This window comes from Charadrius vociferus, unplaced genomic scaffold (assembly GCF_000708025.1).
Source record: "Charadrius vociferus isolate BGI_N301 unplaced genomic scaffold, ASM70802v2 scaffold429, whole genome shotgun sequence".
NCBI classification, from domain to species: domain Eukaryota; kingdom Metazoa; phylum Chordata; class Aves; order Charadriiformes; family Charadriidae; genus Charadrius; species Charadrius vociferus.
In genome coordinates, this window is record NW_009650250.1 from 2,129,925 (window position 1) to 2,152,569 (window position 22,645).

Consider the following 22,645-nt stretch of genomic DNA (forward strand, 5'->3'; position numbering starts at 1 on the left):
TTCCCTATTTGTATTTAGAAATGTAATGATCTTTAATTTCCTGTGTGTGTAATCAATATGACCGAACATAACTAACAAAATGACTCATGCATAGCTCAGAAACAAAATTATTCTCTTTCACCATGCTTTTCTCAGCCAGTACGACAAGAAGCTATACCTTAAATTTAGCAACTATTTGTATTATACATGCTTGTTCTGTTCACAACTGTTGCACGCATTTGCATAGTGCCATTTAATCTAAAAAGCCAAAGAAATGCATAGGAATTAAACCAGCAGGATTCTAATGAAATATCATCTGTTTCTGTGGAATCTTAGAATTTTTAATTGCATTTAAAATGTCCTGCTGTAGATATAGCGTGGCTAGGTTTTTTCTATTAATTGTTGAGTCCTCCATAAGTAAGAAAGTATTTAGCTCATTTTTACCTCAAGAAGGAAAAGCTGCATATATTTCAGTTTTGCACTTTTAATAAATATTATGTAGTCAATGCTTTTGCTATTCTTATTTCTATATCAAATTAGTAGTAATATTGAAGTATAGATTTTTTGCTCATCAGTTTTGCACTTGTAAGGATAAAGTCTATAAGCAAGTTTGAGACAACTGAAAGTTTTGAGTTGTGTGGAAAGACCAACAACTATGTGCTTTCTATTACAGTGTTCTTGCTTGAGCTTGCAATTATGTCTGTGTGAGGATCGCAAAGTTGCTTTAAACATCTGACTGCTTTGCAGAAGGCTACTGAACAGTTAAAATGATCCCAGCCAGGTGTGCTGCCTCCCATAAAAGCTGTGCTGCTTGTGTAGAGCAGTGTGAAGTGTATGTGTCTGGGAAGCAATATAACCATCTGCTGATTCAACTCTTGTTTCAACGAGTCAGTGGATGGGATGGGGTGAGCTTGGAGGAGCAGATCTCGTCCTCTCCAAATTCCTGTGGAAGGAATTAACGGCAAAGCTGCTAAGCAGGGAGCTTTAATTTTGATTCTGTGCTGTACCCCAAACTTTCTGTTCTCTAATCTTTCTGTACTGAGTTCTAGCACCAGTTGGAAATCAAAATAAATACAAGACATGAGGAACACAATTATACCCTCCATTATGTCTGATTACTAACCTCCTTCCTAGTCCTGATTCTTTACAGGTTCCCTGTTTCATCCTGTCCACTACTATATTTGAAGGAACTAAAACTCATTAATAGAAACCAAACACATAAATACTGCTTGCTGTGTGTCTGAAAGTGTCTGCTTGCAGCAGGTAGTATGGGAGAGCCCAGGAGCAACAGATGGAGCATGTTTCTCTACATCCACTGCATGACTGATTATGGTCCTGATTGCTTCCAGCCAGTAGCTGGTATGATTTCCTTTTTATTTTAAAAGCCCAGCTCTAGGTTCAAATATAAGTTAATACTGATCTGCCCACGTTCACATACTGTAACTTTGCTGTTGTATCAGAGAGAATTCTGAAAATGTCTGCCTAAGTTAGGGCATTTTAACAGGTCTGTTCATTTCAACTATGTAGTATTGCCTTAACAAAGATGTATTCTGTGTATTTCAGCCTTGACCAGGATAGACTCACACTCTCTGCTCAGTTAATGCTGTGAATATTTATTCAGTTGTGTTTCTCCCCTGCTGGATTTGAAAAATAATTTGGTTTTCTCAGAGAAAGTTTATCTCTGGAACAGCAGAGAGCAAGCTGAGAGTTTAATGTTTTGTGGATCTAGATATTGTGCTATAAATATTCTAAGTTTCTAATGGGTTTTTTGTAACATATCGTATACATCTTTCAGTGTCTATATCCAAGTCTTCTTACAGTAAAACTTTGGCCCTTGAAAGCCCACATGAAAATTCTACTTGTAACTACAAAATTGTATTTACAGTACTTCAGGATAATAACCAAGACATCCTAGTTTAGAATACAGGGTAAAGGATGCTGCATTATCCTCACTTCTTAATTAGTTTTGTAGTGTTAGCAAGAAAAGAAAGAAGTCAGGCTCCCAAATAGTAATGCATATTTCTTAAGTATGCTTTTCTCAGTGTTCTGTTTTGCTGACTCTGGTGGCACATTCCAGTCATGTTTTTGAAAATACACATTCTCATGAAATTGCATAGCTCATCATCTGGGGAGGTACCAAATACCATAGTTTTTACTGTGTATGTCTGACACTGCTTTATGTGTAGGTGATTTCCTTGCTCTGGTGGTAGTCTTGTTTTGAATGCTGAAATTATGATGTAATTTTTATGGCTGCACAGGTGGAGGCTTCCTTCTTGCTTTGGCAAAGCTGAAACTAATGCTGAGAAGGCAGACGTGGTCACTGGAAGAGACGTGTAGAAAAGGTAAGCCTGAAAATCTGCTGTAATGTTGCTCTTAAGCCTTCTGAAAAATAGAGAAGTTGGAAAGGGATTATAGTCTCTTACGGAATTGATTTAAAAAGTCAGAACACTCAAACTACAGAATGTTCTGTCACAGAACAGTTTTCTAAAATGTGTTGATTTAAAATGTTTTCACATTTCTCATAAGACACCAACTTAAGTAATCTGTTTGCATCATTTATCATATAATATTCTTAGTTTCCACTAGAGTGGGTGAAATTGAAATGCATCTATTTTTTAAATTTAGTATCTTTGTGAAATATTTGCTTGGCACTTTATACCATTCTGCTTACAATCAAGTTGGCTGCATGTAATTAATGCTGTTTGTAGAGGCATCCCATGACAGAGGATAGAGAAATACTTAAAGAAGATATAGCTGTGAAGTCACAAGCATCAGTAGATTCTTCTAATGATAAGTAATTCTAGAATAATTCTGTTGACAGTTTCCTTCTAAAGTCTAATTTATTAACAATCTTAAAGTTACAACAGATCCCTTTCAATGAAAGGATTTTTTAAACTTTTAATTTTTTATTAATTTTAATCCCATTTGGCAGCCCAAAAATGATCTTTAAATCCAGGCATTTTAAGTGACATGTATTCAAATTCTTCTGCCTTCGCACTGACTTGCTTGTGGTTGTGAATTTTGATCTTTACACTGGTGGCACCTTCAGATAGAATGGCATCTAGAAAGAGGCAGAGGGGTGTCTTTTTCCAATTAAAATGTAACTAATTTTATTGGGGCTGGTGAATCAGTCAGGGACATAATAGATTAGGGGTTTCAGGGAGCATTGATGGGCACCCTAACTACAACAAATAGATTGCATTGAGAAGTATAATTGTGAATAGGAGGAATATTGAATACTTAAAATTTCTATAGTGCCTTTCATTCCCAGGGTCCCAGTTTCTGCACTGGTGTTAATTACTGGTAGTTAACCATCACAAAATCTTTTTGGATAATAATAGTTATTGTTATCCTTATTTTATAGATTGTTTAGTAACAAGAGTTCCTTCAGATTCACACTTGTGTAACTGAGATAAGAATTTCTCCCACAATCTACTGTTGGCCTTGGACTAACACCTAATTCTTAGCTTTAGCAGGCTACAGATAATTGACTCTTTCAGAAAAGAAAATGTGAAAGAAAGATCTACTCTGTCATAAAATATCTTTTCTAGTCATTTTGGGAGTCACTTGTTAGTTTCCTTTCAAAAGAAAAGATGGGAATGGGACAGTAAGTGCATCCAGAAGCGAATGAGTCTGCCAGAATTGTTTTCTGTCAGCTTTGCTCTTGACAGTCGTTACCTTTAAGCACTCTAACTCTGAGTGTTCTAGGCTACAATCCAGAACAGCTCTCCCAGTAAAATTACAGGTATGAAATGGGGGTAGAGTCAGGGCCACCAGGAAAAAAATCTTCAAAAGCTGCGATGTTTGGTGCTGCTAGAAGGGCCTAGGGAGAAAGACAGCAAAAGAAGAAAAGCGGGAGGGGAGGTAGCATTAGCCCTAGTTGAAGGGGTTTGGATTCCTACTTTGGTATTTTATCTTCACCCAGTATAACCCCTGACACTGCAGCTAACCTTGGTTTTCTTCAGGGAGAGGCATGCAGAATGCTTTCTGGACCTGTGCAAACCTTCCACCTGAGCATATCTGTCCCATCAGTTTCCTTCTGGCACAGAACTGGTTGATGGAGCCTTGGGCTCACGGAAAACTGCTACAGCTTGCACAGAGCATGCTGTGCAAGACGGACTTTTTTCATGCTTTGGTAGTGATCTTTTGCTAGGTATTTGAAGTCCCAGGCAGACATGAACACACAATGCATTTACTTTCTCTTTAGGGCCTTTTTACAAATCTTTTCAGCAGTGTTATAGTTTACCTAGTGATATGAAAGTATACGTAGGTAAAGTCTGCATATCAGCACTTCTACAGAACTCAGAAGGTTTCTCTTTTTTAACTTTTCCTTTTGCTTCTAGTATGTTTTAACTGTTGGTGTTACCTAATAGTAAAATTTATGCGAGCTATGGCACCACCTCCTGTCCAAAGTTGGGCTTTGGTATGAATCAATAGAGCAAACCAAAAAGTTCTCTTAAAGGTGACTTTTTTTTTTTCTGTATGAAACAGAATGCAGAAAATGTGAACTTTTATTCCTTTCAATTGACTTTTCCTTCCTGTGTTTTACAATAGGAATTTCAGAAATACCAAGTCTGTTTTTACTGGAATATGTTCTCATGGTTGTGTGGTTTTTTTGGTAGTGTAAATGGCATTAAGAAAGTTAGCAGCTGTTGCTGTTTTAAGAAAAACAGTACAAAATGTTCCTTTAAAATTACTTTTATTAATAAGCTCCGAGTTCACAGATGTTGTGCACAAGGCTTGTAATGATTTTTGCAGAGAACGTAACTTGTGAAGCTCTGGCTGGCATGGCTTGGAAGCTTTTTGGGGGCAATATCTGCCCTTTTGTTCTGGTTTTGTACACTACCTAGCCTTGGTAATAGTAATCTAAACTTCGTAACTTTGACAAGGCCTTGCAAGATTACTTATGTACACATGCAAAATAAACTGTTCACACAGCTGTAGCAACGAACAACAAATGTTGCTCTAAGGCAAGACTAACTTTTATTTTAGGCAGTAGTTCCTAATTGTGACTCCCTCTGGAAGAGATAATGGGTTAAGGCCAGACATAATGTAGGTAAGGTATGACTACTCTGAGACAAATGGACAGGGATTGCTGAGCAGGCAGATGAATCTGTAGACAGGAATGCATCTTAAGATTTGGGGGAAGTGTAGGAAAGCACAAAATCATATATATGGGATAGCAGTTATACTATATGTGATATAGCCCTAATTGCTACAGCCTTATGGGATACAAACTTTTAACAGAGAGCAAAATTGGATGTTTGTTTTTGGTACCATATACAACTAGAATGAGATACTGAAAGCTGAAGATCTGTTTGCTTTAACTTACTATTTTTTCTGCATGCACATGCACCTAAAACTGTTCTGTGTGTAGCAACAACAGATTTACAGATATCATCCCATACATTTTTGTGTTTAAAAAAAAAAAGTGCCCAAATGCCTGGGCAAAACGGTAGCGAGATCTTGAGGGTCGAGGATGTAAAATAAATAAATAAAAAATTCTGAGCGTAGGGAAAAAAATATAAACTTTTTGTATAATTAAGTCCTTATTTCATCTGCATAAATTACCCTTTTCTCTTTGGGAAGTGGCTGGCAGGCTGCAGGGCAGGCTCCGTCCTTGGGCTCCCTCTGCAGGCTTTGCTTTGCCAACCGCCCCACAGGGCAGAGCTAAAACATGACAGACATTATTTGGACCCATCTTCTGGCTCTGCCAGAATAAACGGTTCAATGTGATCACAGAATCTGCTATGAGACCATCCTAATGTGTAACAGGACATAGTAGAAAAAGGCACTATGCCTGTTCTTATACTGCTTTTGCAACATATAATAAGGAATACCTTATTTGCAGCATATTTGTCAAGTATTGATAGTGTCTAGTATGCATCAAAAATACATAATGAGCTCTCCTAAATACACCTAATTGGATTTGGCTCCAAATACATTTAATTCCAAGTGATACAGAACGGCTTTGTCCTGTGCATGAATCCTCAATACAAAGGGTTAGAAATTAAATCAGTAGAGCGTAGTTAAGTGTCACATGAGCAACATCACAGCAGCTATGTAAACTATTCAATTGGAAGCAAAAAAAAAAAACCAAACCAAAACCACCAGCCCCGAAAAATGAAAAAGGCTTCATCTTAAGTCAAATCCTTTCACAAATCTAGGTTAGAGCCTAGCTAGGAAGGGCCAAAATACGCTGATGTGGGCACACTTCATGTAGCAGTCACTAGAACTATGACTGCTGCAGCTGGAATGCTGCACAATGTTCCTGCTGTTAGCTCCTCACTTAAAATATATGTGAAAATGTTCTAGAAAATGCAAGAAATACAAGAAGGATGAACGTAAATCTTTAAAGTTAAGAATTAGTGTCATTCCCACAGATATTGTTGCCTTGCTTTACTCAGAAAGGTAATATCTGAATGCTAGAGAGCAGTATTTATTCCCTAGGAGCTAAGTAAACAATTTCTGTCCCTTTCCCAGCCTGGGGCTCAGATGGTACCTTCTGTGGTTGAAATGCTAGCCTGAAGGACACCTGCCTACCATTAGCCAGCTTATTATATAACTTGGGTTTTATGTATGAAGAAGTATGCTGGGTTTTAGGACTTCAGTTGATAGCTTTTCCCCACTACCATTGTAATTTTTCCTCAAAGAGAATGAATGAGATCTCTGACAATCTATTTCTTTATTTGGCAACTGGTGGTGGAAGGATGGGAGAGAGTTAAAAGGGGAGATTTTCTTTAGATTCCTGAGACCTATGAGTCAGTATGTCCATGAGCAAAGGTTACATAAACTAATAGATTAGAACAAGATTTAGTTGCATAAACACTGCTACTGCATTGCAATCTGTCACGGAGTCAACCCTGCAGATTATTGCAGGCAGAACTAGCCTGGGGTTTACAGTCCATCTCGCTGGACTGCCTCTGGCACTGGGTGTGCTTGGAATAGCATTATTCCCTTGCTGTGGGGCTGCTCTGAAATCTGTGTGTACTACACTATAGGTCTTCTTTGTGCAAGCCTTATTTAATATGCAGTGCTGTTGTTCTCAGCTTGTGTCTAATTTGAGTGTCACCTGGTATATTGGTTGCGTAATAATTTAGTCTCTGTTTCATTTAACCAAGGGTCATGCCTCTTATGAGGGTGGCCTGATATAGGCAACCACAGGGACTACATCCAAATCCTCTTCAAACTCCCCCAACTTCCCTGAAGCCTCTGTCCTCCATCTCTCTTCCTTCCATAATACTGTCTCCCCAGCATAGCCTGGATGAGCCTCTCGGCTCACCTGAGAGAAGTCAGGGACACCAGTATAGGAAGGATCGGGCTGCATGGGGCAGAGATGGGGGTGGGTAGGTGTGCTGCCCAAGCGTATTTTCTGGGTAAAGGGAGGCTGGATTTAGGAGTGTTGAGTGGGCTGGAGTCAATCCACACGCAGTGGGGCCAACAGACAACTATACTATAATGACTGTGGTCTAAATTGTGTGAGACTATTCCAGGTCATATGGGAAAACAAAGCCTTTCTTGGAGCTGCAGAGCTATGTTTTTTCAAAGTGCATCAGGGCCAGAAATTATGCTCCCAGGATACAGTACTTTCCTCTTGTACAGTGTTTTCCTTGGTGCCTTCCCCAGCTTCTTGCTGATACCATTTCCTGATTTTACACCTGGAAATTGAGGCATCAAAGTTCAAGTTTTTATTTAGGTGCTTGACTCCCATTAAGTAGAGCTAACTCTCTCTACAGCATGCTTTGTTGACAACACTCAGCCCTAGGCACCACCTAAAATCTAGAAAAGACTCCAATACTTTTATACATCCAAATACGTCCAAAGATCAAATCATTTTTTTTAATCACACCATTTGCAAAAGAGTTCAGATCCAAATTTGCAGTAGTGTTTTGGTGGACAAGTCACATAGGACAGAACTATTGGTGACTTCTCAAAGTGTAATGTTTTGTACTCTTTATGTGTGAGCAGGCCTGGGGAGCCCTGCCAGCTTATGTGGTGCTGGCTTGCCTCCTTTCCACTCGAGAGCAACAGAACAGATGGAAGACTAGCAATGAAATGCAGAGTGAAGCTAACCATGTGATTAAATTCTCAAAAAGGCCAAAGCCCTTATTGCATGAAAGGCAGTTTAAAGCTACCCCAAAACTGGCTTGAAGGGTTATTTTTTGTGCTGTTATTTATTTGTTTTTGCTGCTGGATATTAAGCAACTGTAGAGTACAGAGGAGACGTTCTGGCAGTTGTGCATGGGAGGAAATGAGATCTGGGAAAAGGAGAAGTGAGAGCAGGGTGCCCATGTGATAGTCCCTTGATTTCAGATGAGATTTAAGGTTTTACGTCATGAAATCTTTAGTTTATAACAAAGCATGCTTAAAAGAGGGATCTTCTTTGCATTCTCCATAATCAGCTGTTGTTCTATTCATTTGATAACCAAACAAAAAATAAATAGTGCTGGGTAGAGATTTGCTAAGTCTTTGAAATATATGAGATTGCTTATATCAGCAGGCTGCCTTGCAAACTGCCAAGGCAAAATAAAGGCAAAAGAACTGGTCTGCTTTGAGAAAGCTGCTCTTAAATCCAAGATGAAAAAGAAAGGAGATGACACGGCTCAAAACCACCAGTTTTCACAGTATTAAAAAGTCTGACAGCTTTCAAAAAGATTAATCCCCCAAAGAAGAGTACTACATCTATGCTGCTCCTTGAAAAAAGTCATGCCAGTAGTGTTACAGCATTATTCCCAAGAAAGATGAATGTAGATGACCTGGCAGATTTCATAACAACTTATCAACAGATGATATAAACCCACACAAATCATCTTCCTTTTCACGGGAAAATAAAATTGCAGAAGAGAGGCTTATTCATAGACCATACTTGCTACGATTGGGCTGTCTAACCAGCAGCTACCTTCTCCCAGGCAGAAGCAGCAGAAGTCATCACACTGCTCACCAGATACAAACACTCTAAATGTGTCTGACAGCTATTCTTTTCTAAAAATAGATATACAGCCCCCCCCAGCATATCCTTAATGAGATGTATAAAAGTAGCTTTTTTCTGTTGATCTATTTATCTTGGATATATAATAGTGGAGTCCATAAAGAGTAAGGCTGTTACTGCTTTTTAACAGTGGCTTCTTATTAGGCTATCACAGGCATTGTAGTGCAACTCGGGCAATGAGGCTCTTTAGGGGAAGGGTTCAGTGTCAGTTTTTAAAACACAGAATGCTCATTGGATTAAATGAATAAACCACCCTTAGAATAGAGACCGGATCCCAGTATATATACTGTTCCCATATTGACTAATCACTAGAGAAGATTGCCATCTTCATTCTCACTTTTTCCCTAATTCTCAGTGGATCTTCAGGTTGTTAATGCCCAGTGCTGCCTTATGCAGGCTAAAAGTATTCATGCACGTGCACACACACACACACACACACACACACCTGCCCACACCCCCTGAAGGTGTTCACACGCTGCCTGAGCACTAGTGCTCGTCTAACCCTGCAGTGTAAGGTTTTCACTATGGAGTCTGAGTGCCAGGAGTGGTAGGAGAAGGGGAAGGAATGCAGAAATAGCACAGACTGGTTTACACTTTGGGGAAAATGACAATAGAGGGTAAGTTGTGATTCTGAACACTACTTCCTGGGTGTAGTTCTCAGTCAGTACTGGGAAGTCTGAGAATTTGAGAAGAGCTCATTTTCTTAAATAACTCCTGTACGGAGAAGATGACACGAGAAGTAAATAACTCCTGTACGTGAGAAATACAGAGATTTTTAATAAGTTAAGCATTTATGTATAAGTGGCATTGCGTTCTGAAGTAGAATGTTAACGTGATCAGATGGATTCTATCTGTAAATTATCTTTGAATTACAGCTGTTGCACGTTTACCTAAAATTTGATATTTTTGTGATATTGCTTATCTGACAAAATTGCTTTCTTTGTAAAATTCTGTTAGAAATAATTGTGCTTCTCCAGTCAAATGGAAGGTGATGGTCAGTTTTATGTTTTCAAACAGTCTCAGATGCATTTCCCTTGCCTCAAGTGTTGTGAAAACACTTGCTATGCTAGCTCCTGTACTGGACTGACTGGAATTATTTTGAGTATCTGAGCATAAACAAAAACTGCAAACCTGGCACTGCATACAGAATGCCAATTTCAATAAGGGGCTAGCAGTATCTAGAGTGGAGAGCTTCTCATTGGTTATAGGCATAGTAGAAGTTAAGTTCGGGTATGGTGAATTAGTTACTATCCTGAAGGCGCTCTCAGACTGCGCTAAGTGCTGTTACTCTTCAGAAACAGACAAAAATACTTTACAATGGAGATATTCAAGACCTGATCCAAATTGACTGTGGCAGATGACATTCAGGCAAATGAGCAGTGTTACCCACAAGACAGCATATTGTTCCTGGAGGGCTACATTATTGTTGTAGACTAGAACATATTCTAGAGCTGCATTAAGCTAAAATCAGCCTGGTTGCAGGTGCAGTTTCACTGACTTAAGTGGCTTTGAATCAACAGACAGCAAATGTCAGCCTTCCAGGGTTTGCGTACAGAGCCCCCAGACAGAGATATGAACAAATTGCAAGCAGCGTTTTTGTGAGTCAGCGCAGAAAGGCACTTCCAGCAGGGCACTCTCCCTCCGGGGATGCTTGGACCTGCCTCCTCAAAGAGCAGCTCTGCCAGGAGCAGAGCTCGGGGGGTTCAAGGCCGATGGAGGAGTTCAGCAACCACAGTCTGGGCACGTCCAAATTGCCCCACCTGGCATGAAAAAGTTATCACAAATGACAGCAGTCCAGGCAGCGCAAGAAAAGGCTGTAGGGTTATAAACAGGAAGGCATGAGCAGCGGGCTTCAGTACAAGTTCTTAGCTCTCATATAGAGGAGCCAAGAGATCAGGATAGTTTTCCCACCCCATACCCTCTTCTGAAGAGGGGTAGATGGCCACAGCGAGGTTAATGAATTTTAGGTTAGACAGAGGGTTCCTGGGCTAGGACTAGGCTGCTTCTCTCTTAAATGTGGAAGCTGTGATTGCCTGGATGGAGGCTGAGGTGACAAAAACTGGCTCGTGGGTCTGACAGCTCTGCCCAGTGGTGCCCTTCTTCACCAGGCAAGCAGAGCTAACTGCGTCTCCTCACATGAGGTCACTCAAAGTCATGGGGCTGCTGGCTTGTTTCCTTACAATCTTCAAGCACCCAAATCAGTAAATAGTAATTTTGAAAGCTCTTTTCCATGGCTGGCTGTAAGACTTTAAATTCAAGAAAGTAAACACATTCTCACATGTTTAAACCCTGGGTGGAGTTTTCAGGGGGAAACATGGATGCTAGTCAGACTGAGCAACAGTGGCAGAACTGTTCTGCAAAAATCCTGTTCAAAAACAATGGTTCCCTTCTTCCCAAAAGAAATTCATCAACGTTTTCTGGATTTAGCCTAATGTATCTGTAGGCTATTGACTTCTCGGTTTCCTTTAACTTACAACATTGTTAAAGATACAGAATAAAATCTCCAAATTTGAATTTGAAACATCTTTACACCTTTCCTAATTAAATGTAAAATGAAAAAGCTGTATGCCAATCGTTTTGTTATGGATGCCCAGATGTGTAATGTGTTGAGGTAAAAGTTGGTCACCAGTATCTTTCAGTAAGCACATTTTGATGCCTTTAATGAAAATAGTCAACCTTGCTGGACATACCAAATCCAAGACAGGAGAGCTATGCAACTTCTCCCCGTAAAAAAAGAGAAATGCAATATTACCCTCAGATTGTATCCTTTATATGTTCTTGGGGTATCATTTGGACAACTTGGGACAAGTTTGGAAGATGCATTTGACTGGAACAGTCATACACTATGTTGTTCCACAGGTGGGCACTGCCACCCCTGGAACAATGTTGGAATAGCTACAAGTGCCAGAGGTGTCTCTCATCATGTCAGCTAAGTCTTTTGCTGGAATAAGAAAGCAAGCAAAAACGCTGCTAGAGAGTCCTCTCCCTGCAGCATCAAAGCAGTCCTATGCCACTGGGGGGAGGGTTGCCTGGGCATGATCATGGGCCACCAGGAACACTGATAAGAGTGCTCTGGAAGGGATGGGATTGAGGAACTTCTGTTTCCGGCCTTGCAGGAAGGATGCACAAGGTCAGCACGAACTGCTGAGTTCAAGTGCCTACTCTGCTTCTTTGCTATAATAAACATGGCAAGTAAAATAAAGCAGCTGGAAAGCTGCTGCTGACCTGTGCAAGGCTGTTAACCCCTGAAATGCTTCCTGACCTGTAGCCCAAGGAATAATTGCTCAGTGAGTGTGTGTGTGTGGTTGGGGGGAGAGGAATGTCTTGGGAACAAAGCCTGGAAGCACATAGAAAATGACTGGTTTTGCAGCCCCTTTTGAAGGCTCCAGGAGCAATCTTGTGTTCCTAAAAGCATCAGGAGGAGGGTCTTGGTCCCCCTTTCTCAGTTGAGCTAGGCGTGACGGGAGGCTACTGGGTGAAGACGAAGGAACAAAGTGAGAATGTGCTGTGTTTTACTGAAAAGGTATTAACTCATTCCTTGAAAACTTGCAAGGGTTATTTTCTGATGTTTTGGCATCCTTCTCTTTGCCCCATCAGAGATCCACCCAGTCTGCCTTGAGGTGAAGCTTTAAATGGATGGGAATAGACCAGAAGGAAATAAAAGCAGCTCTCGATGCAGAGACAAGGAGTGGTGCCTAGGAAAGGACTGAGTGTAGCAGCTGACAAAGGTGAGTGAAAGATGAGGTTCTTTACAGAAACAGACCGCTATAGATGGGGACAGGACTCCCCTGGCCACATCTGTCCTCAGCGTTCCCCAGTGCACTGTGGGTTACACCTGGCAGCTTGGAGGGACCTGGATACCTGGGTCCTCGAGGCTAGGTTTCCCTGACAGGGGAGGACACAACAGGGGATGTCCAACAGCAGCACCCTTGCGACTCTGCCAGTGCCTTCCCATCTCCGCGGTGAGGGCCAGACTGGTTGCACTCTCCTGCAAGCTGGGGATCCCTCATGGGGTGCAGTAGCACAGTGGTGCAGGTGGGCAGCCATGACCCCGCAAGTGCCTGTGCCAGGCGTGGGAGAGAGGGAGGGAAGGAGGGCATGGCTGGGAGTGTAGCTGCCAGGACGTGGGGCTTGTGGGAGGGCAACCAAGGCCACAGCTGCAAGCACCCTGATGTGTGTGCTGATACGTACTTTTTTTTAAGTCACTTTGGTTCAACTAAGATTTGTTTTAGTAAGCGGAAACAGGTTCTCAAAAATGACTTGCAATAGAAAATTTGTTCTAAATTGTGTCCTGTCCATGACAAACTAGATCACTATCTGCAGCATACTGCTTATTCCATTTCTCCCTACTCGGCTCAAACAATCTCACTCTTTTCAGTCCATTGGGACATCCTTTTTCCCAGTCCATGTCTAAACAACCGATGCATTCTGGGTTTTGGTTTTGTTTTGTTTTGTTTTTTCCTGATCCCTCCAGATTACCAGAAGCAACGGGTGTTTCCTAGTAGTGATTTCACATTTACACAAGAGTAGAAATCGAATACATCCAAGATGTCTTGGCCCAGGCGCCAGTTCCTTTGTATAATTTTCTTTTTTCCCTTATCATTTCTGTTCTTCCCCCTCTGCTCCTCCTCTTCCTGCCCCTCTTTGCCTCCCCTCCCTGTGCTTCCCTGGCGGCATTGTCGGCTCTGCACAGGCCCAGTTTCTCTAATCAGATGAAGTCACAGGATTATCTCTCTCCCTCCCTCCCAGGCTCCATTTTATTTCCTCCCCAGCCAAGGGGGGAGGCAGGAAGGGGCGTCACGTCTAGGCAGAGGAAACCCCATCTCCCAGTCTCCTGCCTTTGATGCTCTCTAACAATCCCTCCTCCTTCCCCTTATCATATGCTCACCTTAGTGTCAACAGCACCAGGCGGATCAAGGAACCCAGTTTCTAAAGGAAATCTGAACACTTTTGGCTTTCATTCTCCTCAAATTTCTGAGCGTCTATTTTAAATACCCTCCAAGTAACTTGGACGGGGAAGCTGGATGTGCAATCTCTGAGTAGGGGGAAGGTAAGGACCACGGGAGTCATGCATTGCCCACTCTCTCATCTCCTGTAAGGACACCGAGTCCTCTCTGTTTTGCCAGCAGGTCTTTGACAATAACAAAGCAGATGAGGGGAAGGGAGAGGAGCTGCACAGAGACAGACCCAGGCTTCTGTAAGTGCTGTGTTGGCAGCAGGGGATTTATAGCTGGACTGAAAAGCCCAGGAAATTGGAGATTTCTCTTTTACTGAAATGATGGGGAACTATGGCTCTGAGCTTTAATTGAATTTAATGTAGTTGTGCAGAAGGTGGGGGGTTTGTGCTGGTGTCTTTCACTTAGATGTGTATGTATTTGTCTTTCAGCAAGTGCTTCTAGAATATACTTGTCAGTGTTTCTTTGGGGGAGAAAAACCCCATAATCCCATTCATCTTATTCCTTTGCACATCTGCAAGTTTATGAAGATGCTTTTTTATTATCTTTGTGTGTGTTGGAGTTTTGATACAAAAAAAAAAAAGGTATTTGTCTTTCAGCAAGTGTTTCTAGAATATACTCGTCAGTGTTTCTTTGGGGGAGAAAAAACCCATAATCCCATTCATCTTATTCCTTTGCACATCTGCAAGTTTATGAAGATGCTTTTTTATTATCTTTGTGTGTGTTGGAGTTTTGATACAAAAAAAAAAAAAGAGTAAATTGTATTGCTTTAAATTGTTACCTTTTAGTACTAATCTGCTAGAGAATGGTTTCCCTTGTTTTTTCCACCATGTGTACCACATGATTTTTAGATTCCTAAGAAGTTAATATTCAACACAAGAGAAAAACTGAGGAATATTTCAGTGCCTTCTCTTCTTTCCTAGTTAAATGATCAATAAGTATTTAGAATGACTGACAAAATTTTCTTTTAAACTAAAACATTTCTTTTCCAAATTAAAATGTTTGATTTGACTTTTTATTGTCACTAGAGTAAATGTTTCAAATCGGAAACCATAGTAAAAGTGCATTTTGTGCATATGGCATATGTTGTACTTTATAACCTCCTATGCTTAAAAGTAAGAATTTGTGCTGATGCGCTTCTGGATTTTAGGGGAAGAGGTTTTAAAAGAGAGGTGGAGAGCAAGGAGTTATTTCTGTTTAGAGAACTCTAAGCATGAAAGGTGACCGAAAAGATAACCATTGGATAAATATATTTTGCAAGATGTTGAGCTTGTGCATAAATAAGATGGACCATATAAAGATCAAAATCTACCTCTTTTCCAGTGACTTATGCTTCAAAGTAATCATCTGATACAAAAATACTGATTATTTCCTTGCACCAAGATGTTGATTAAAGCTTGCAAATAGTTGTTTGCATGTTTAAGGTTAAGCATATGTCTGAATGTTTGCAGGACCTAGATTGTGTTAAGATCTGGGTTTGAAGACCTCTGCATGGCTTTGTGTAAAAGAATTAGGTTTGGGGAAGGTTTCATTTCTGAAGGTGGATTAGATGAGGGCTTCATGTTTTCGTGCTGTATATCAGTTACTCTGTAAAACACTCTTCTCTGTAGTGGTTTGTTGTCTTTTTATTATCCAGACATTTTATCTTAGCTGCACTCTAGAGAGAGCTGCAGCTACAGTTTAGTTTATCTGACAGTTATCTAGGGCTGCATAAACAACAAAAGCAGTGAACTGCATATAGCCTTGTGATGTCTGAGTTGGTTTATTTCCAGGAATGGTAATTCCCCATTAGATAACCATACCAAATTCACATTTTTCTTTCCATAGTAAACTATATATATTCAAAATAAACTTGAAAAATAAGTGTATGAGGGAGGGTAGAACAGACAAAAATTGTTACTGATGATCATTATACTTCTGAATTTTCATTTTCTTTCTATTAAGGAAAATGACAAAGGGTAAATTGGAGGTAGCTTCAAAACACTACAGATGAGCAGAGGTATTTGCTGTACCAGTGAGATGTTACACCTGTCTGCAGGCTGGTTAGTTCTGTGTAGAACAGCAGCAAAATCCTCTTCCTTCTTCAGCAACTCTTCTGGAGATTAAAGAGGCTGAATCCTCTATTCCTTTCCACTATAGTTAATGTTTGAAAATGAGGATGGAGTGTACCTGACTGGTCCCTTGTATTTGGATATTGCAAGTGGTTATACAATTTGCAAGAGAATACAGCCTAGGAAAGATGCTTTCAAAGGCTCAGGAACCTGACAGAGCACTGTTAATGGTATTTATTCATTTTCTGTGTTCTCTATTTTTCTCAATGAATCAGAAAAAATAAAAATTCTATTTTTGTTATCATATGCCATAGTTTTACTGTTGCAAGTGACTCTCAAGTCATTAGGCAATTCTCTTGCTTCCTAAAAGAGACCAAAAAAAAGGCAAAAATGTGTATCTTTGGCAGATGTATGTGATATTTAATCGCTTGTAGTCCCAAACCCTTCTGGCCCAAGAACAATAGCATAGCATGAATCATAGGCTGCAAATGATCTTACGCTTTACTTTCCTTGTCAGCCTTGCAATATTTCTTTTTATTTTTTTAATTTTTCCTGTGACCATGAGCAGCACCATAGGCTTTGTGGGCATGGTCCTTTTGGTAAATTCTTGCAGTTTCATTGAACAGTAATAAGAGTTTTTTACCTGGTGTAAACTGTAAAGCTGTGTGCATATACAGTATTGTATGTGAAAACACTTCTCTTTGAGTTATTAAAATTCTGGAAGATCTGAATAATCCAAACTCTTTAATAGTCTTTTTTTTATCTTGGGGGGGTTTGGGGGGGTGGTGTTTCAGTGGCGAGAGAGAGACAACTTTTCTGTAAAAGCAAAAAGAGGGGGAGAATGAAAATAAATGTTGGGTTATGGTGGTCAGGAATACCTGCACAAGGGATACAGTGAGAAAGCAGTGAAATGAGAGACACTAAATGAGCCATTCTCTGGTTAAGATAATTTTATGCATTATTTCTTAAGGATACATTATAACTGCTAAATTAATCTAGAGCTATGCAGCTGATAGTTCATATGTATGTTAAGAACTGTCCTTTAGGAGTATCCTCTGATTCTTTAGTGGATGGTGGGGAAGAAGGTGTTTTCCTTTACAAAAGTTGTTAAAGTTCTTCAGAATAAAATTCCACTCAGAGAAAATATCTTTAGCAACAGGAACTGCAAAAAATCACTTTGAGCCTACTTAGGTATATATACACTCAGAGCTTGGGAACAGGGACAAGCTAACTAAATGAAGTTGACGTTAGCCAGGTCTTCGCTAGCATGGGGTTGAGTGTGAGCGCTAAGCACGTGAGTTATTATCCAAACGTCATTCTGCACCAAAATAGCATTGTAAAAGCACTGTCCCTCTGTGCATCTTTAAAGTAATATGTCTTCCAAAATATGGCTTAACTCTTATGCATTGTGGATTTAATACAAAACAGAGAAAGGAGCAAGAGTATTTCTCCATCTTCAGGATATTTGCTAATTAAGCTTTAGCAAGGGCACATCTGAGTGTACAATGAAGGTTAATGAGATTGAGCAGTTGTTAGACCTTCATTTGACTTTTGGAGAGCTTTACTGTAGTCAACAGTGCATAAGACTGACAGAACCCAGTTCATCTGAGCTGAATTGAAAGATCTGACTTCCTTTCCAGCTTAAACTAAGCAAACCTGACATGGAAATTGGAGAGATGATGAATACGCAAAGCCACCCTAACTCTTCTAAACTGGATTTTTTTTTTTTAGACTTAAAATTATTTTATTGCTTTCTCCAAAGAATCTTCTGGGAAAGTTCAGGTTTTGTGACTGACGAGGGAGGATAAGTATGTCTTGAAATCTTGTCAAGGAAAAAGATACATCTTGGTTTAGCATTTTTATTTGGTTCTATATGGCCTTTAAACTGTGGAAGGGGTGGAGTCCTTTTGTTGATATAGTAACAAGAAAGGTGCTAACAGTCCGGAAAGAAACTTTCGGAGTTCGTTGCCTCCTTCATATGTATCATCTTGCCGGTAGAATACAGGGATCACTTTTTGTGGTTCTTTTGAAAAGTCATTCCTGTTTTACCTCATTTCAGTAAAAGGTACAGGTTCCACTATTCAATTAAACAAAGGGCTTAATATTGCAAAATGGTTGCACATTCCAACTTCTTTTAAGGCTCAGGATGAGAAGATATATGAAAGCTTCCTCATTGCAATGACAGATAAAAGCACAAAATTATGAAAACAATTAAAAAAATCATTGAATCATTCCATTTGGAAGGGACCTTGGGAACTCATCTGTTCCAACCTCCTGCTCAAAGCAGCAACAGCTATGAGGTCAGATCAGATTTCTTAGGGTTTTTTCCACTTGTATTTGGATATGTTCAAACCAATGTTCGAAAAGCAAAGAATTCCTATAACAGAGACCGAGTTCTTTATAATCAGTATCTTGCTGCTAGTCATTAACAGCAGATGCTTAAAGAGTTGTCCTCTAGCTGTTCGTGTCGTACAGGTGGGATCTTCCTCTACCCTGGTGATGGCAGGAACCTCTATTGTCTTATAGCTCCTGCGTTGTTCTGTATTTATACCTCAATATTTTGTTTCTGACATCATTAAACATTAATAAGGAAGTAGAGACTTCTGCAACTCATTTTGTAGTTGAGATTAGCCAAGAAGAGGGGAAACTTGCTTGTTTACATACAGCAGGCTGTAAACATAAGTTCTTGAGAAAGTTCTTCACATACTCAGATTTGACAAAATGTTTGCAAGCTTTAGTCTACTGCTTTACTGTGTCTTGGGTTTTCTGTCCTTAAGCTTTGGATAAGATCTTGTGAACATGGGCTCTCCTCTAGCCAAGTTCGAATGTTTTTCTTCTTTCAGTCCTGTGAGACTAGAGAGATGTTCCCTTTCATCCCTTTCAGATGTTTTCTGAAAACTGTAGATAATAGCTGCACACATATGTCTGATTAGACCACAGAGTAACTGGGAGAGTTGCTTTTTTGAGAAAGAGACACCACACTTGGGTATAACAACTGTTATTTATGACAAAATACCAGGTTTGAAAAGGAAACTTATTCTTCCTAGTTCCTCCCATATTCTTTGTATATATAGTTTCAAAGGTAGCTTATACTACAGTCAGGCAACAGGAACTTTTAGCAATGCTATGAAACATGATTAGATGGTTGTCTTTTCAGTCCTTTTCAATACTCACTTGACTATATGTGCGTAGCACCACTTATCCCTCTGGATAGAGATTGCCAGTTCTTTTTCAGCTTAAAGAAATATAAAAGACAGCTTGCGGTGTGAAACAAAGACTGATATTTTTATTTTTTTTTAATTTTTCTTCCCCCCCCCCTCACAGAATCTCTCTGCTAGAGAGATTTCCATGAAAATTTCATCATAGTAAATCAAAGCTTGTAAGTGAATGCAGGACAACATGGTCTGCAGTTGTGACAGCTCTGCTTATAAAGGAATAATGAATCTACTTATACTAAATCACTGCTACTTAATATGCCGTGCATATATAATATGCATTTGTTAGCATGCATATTGTATCATATGATATACAGTATATAAATTTTGAGAAATTCTATTAATACTAGTTTTATGTATTTGGAATCCTTAAGATTAGTCATCCTTACCTGATGCTGGGAAGCTGGAGGAGGGGGTGCATTAACCAGATGCTTCTGAGGCATGGATAGTGTCTGACCTTTACTGGTAGAATGAGTTGTCTGCAAGTGCAACAAGAATTTCATGTAGAGATACTCTATTTCTTTCAAACCTAATATTACGAAAGAAGGGTCAGAATATATTCTTCTCAATGTCTTATATTTAATATCTTTCATTTATATCATTTCAGAATGCTCTGCAATCATGAATTAAGCATTTAAATACCTACATCAGGGGATTCTGCATCTAATCCCTGAGTCACAGATGAGTAAACTGAGTCACAAAGTGAATGACTTGCTCAAGGTCATACCGTATGTCAGTGAGGACAGACAGAATTAGAAGGCAATTGTTTCCTCTTTCTAATTACTGAGCAATTGTTTTTTATAATCTAGAAGTCAGTCTTCTGCCTACCACTGCTGAGAGGAAATTCTGGAGGTAGATGGATTGCCTTTTTGAATCTTTCTCTAACGTTTTGTGTACAGTTCATAAACACTGTCATTTAAGGAATTAAAGGGGATTTTGTAGCCCTTCTGTGGTGGTCAACCACAGGGAAAAATAAGGAAACAAGAAATGAGGGTAAACTACTAGGTCTTGCTAGATAAGTTGCCAGGCTTTTTTAGGCAGCGAAGAGATTTAACTATTACATAGAGACGAAGAATGAACCATCTTTGATATTTTTTTTTTATTTGGTGGGGCATCTTTCCATCTGTAAATATTGCCTTCCTTTATCCAAACAGACATGTTTGGAGAGCTTCAGGTTACTGTTACTTTTGTCACCGTTACTCCTGTTTGATGCCGCTATAGGAATTGCTATCCCTCAATTAAGGATGATAGGTGAACATGAAAGCTACTGTACTTGTGTCTATATCTAGTCAGTATTTTGAAGGCAGATTTCAGCTTGCCTTGTCTGCCACCCTAACTAGTTATCAAGCTGGGATCGCTATGGGCATAAGACCAAGCCCAAGAGAGTGAGTTTTTCTGGGAGGCTGGATGTCTTAGATGGAGGCTGAGCCCTGCACGTTAGCCATGTCCTGCCTGTCAGCCCAAAGCACACACACTAACTCTCCATCGTCTCACACAGATTGTGTGACAGAGCTGTAGGTGTCAGATGCACATTGGCTTGTCAGGGTGGACCGTCTCATTGCTCCCATATTCAGAAGGTAACTACAGTGCTGAATCGTGAATTTAAAGCTAGGATATCCAGTATGGCAGAGGGGCTAAGCCAAGCTGAGTTCATATCTTCCCTCTAACTGTTGCTATTGAGCTTTCAAACAAACAGCAAAAAATGATGCTTTGAATATTTTCTACTAAAACACATGGATTTACAAGTAGGAATTTTAGCCACTTAGCCAGTTTGGGTGTAGTTTGCTGGATGTGCAAACTGCTGGCCTCTTGTAAGAAGATTGTATTATATGTAGCTGTACTCCCTTGCTGTGAGATTGGAAGCAAGCCATAGGCAGGCTTTTGATTTTTCTGTATGATTTTTAAGTTCTTGATGCTTCACAAGCAACTGTGATTCACCCAGTTTGCAGGCTCGGGTGTCTGACAGGTAGAAGCTTGCTGAGCAAGCTATGGCCATATAGTGTTTCAGATCAATGGGTTTGCTTTGGGGTTAGTCTGCTCAGAATTGAAGAGGGGACCCAAAAAAGGAGCTCTGAGAAGGATAAGTCGTTCAATACCAAAGTGACCCTGTCCCCTCCAAGTTAGTACATGTGGTGGGATCCTCTGCTGTGAAGAGGAAAAGGTTCACCTAGTGTCTGTCTCTCTGAAAGAAACCCAAATGTAGTCAGGTCTGCAATTTTCATGCAAATTTCATGCATTAAAGATTAATTCCTAAAGAAATTATGAAATGTTTTTCTCACAAGACTTTTGTACTGCCATTGGATATCAGTGGGCAGCAATTCTTCACAGCATAAACCTGGCAGCTGAATTAACAGTTTCATTTTGCATAATTCCGTTCTGCTTAAACCAGAAAGGCAATTATATTAATGTATCACTTTTGTAGGCACACACTGTTCACTGTAAGCATGATTCTAGGTCAGTGTTGCCTGCTGTTGTGATATTCAATGGTTGGGGTTTTTTTTAAAGCCCCAGCTGCTGAAAACAGCTGATTATATGACCATATCAGCATATTTCATTTGTAATGAAAAAGTTTTAAGTCTTCTGACTGAAGAGATAAGCTTTAAAGAAGCGAGCTGTCAAATACTAACAGTAAGCATCAAATACGACTGTACAATATCTCCTACTTTAGCTCTGTCGGGTGTATTGTAGGGCAGCTTGTTGTATACTAAGGTAGGTCTCTGTGCACATGGAGACATAGTGGGAGTGATACTTTGCTTATAAACAACTTCTATAAAGATCTCTTAGGATTTTGATCTTTTTAACGTTGTTTCTGGGACAGATGATTAAATAAGGAAGGGTGGTGAAGAGGACGCGTAGTTGCACGGTGCATCATGTGCTGGTGTCAGGACTACCTCCCAACACATGCCTCCCTTATGATAGAGTGCACCCCTCTCTGTTTTCCCAATAATTTGTTTACAGCCCTGTGTGAATTCTCTTTCCTGGGAATTTAATTCAAGTCGTCATTAAAATAGCCTCCTCTGGTTCATCCTTCTCAGGCTCTTGTCTCATGGCACTCTCATTTTAGCCTTTTTCATTTTAGGATTTAGAGTTCCCACCTCTTCTTTCCTGGCTCAGACTCTACCAGGGTTTTAGGCTGTGGGCTGCCCCTGCTGTTTCTTAAAAGCGAATGCTCATCCTTTTTCTTGACTTTTCTTATGCTGTTGGGATAATTGTGGACACAATGGCCTTGTCATTCTGCTTTGAGGTGAATGTATTGGCAAATGTTTGAATCTGCTCACTTTCTGACATGGCAAGTATTTTATTATCCCCTGGTATAATATTATTATATATATACATAGTATTTTATTATCCCCTGGTCACTGGTAACTAGGCTACGCACAGTAACCTCAGCATTAGGGGGAAGCAATCTCTGCTTGGGTCCTAAGTAAGGAGATAGCTGAGGTTCATTAGTACTCA

The 22,645-nt window shown here is 40.0% G+C and overlaps 1 protein-coding gene across 1 annotated transcript in view; it reads left to right on the forward strand.

Annotated features, from left to right (window-relative positions):
- The first annotated feature begins 13,775 nt into the window (after positions 1 to 13,775).
- GPRIN2 (G protein regulated inducer of neurite outgrowth 2) overlaps positions 13,776 to 22,645 on the forward strand; it is an 18,739-nt gene continuing 9,869 nt past the window's right edge. The window contains exon 1 of the mRNA XM_009893038.1: positions 13,776 to 14,018. The gene's annotated coding sequence lies outside the window, so the exon portion shown is untranslated. The remainder of the gene's footprint in view (positions 14,019 to 22,645) is intronic.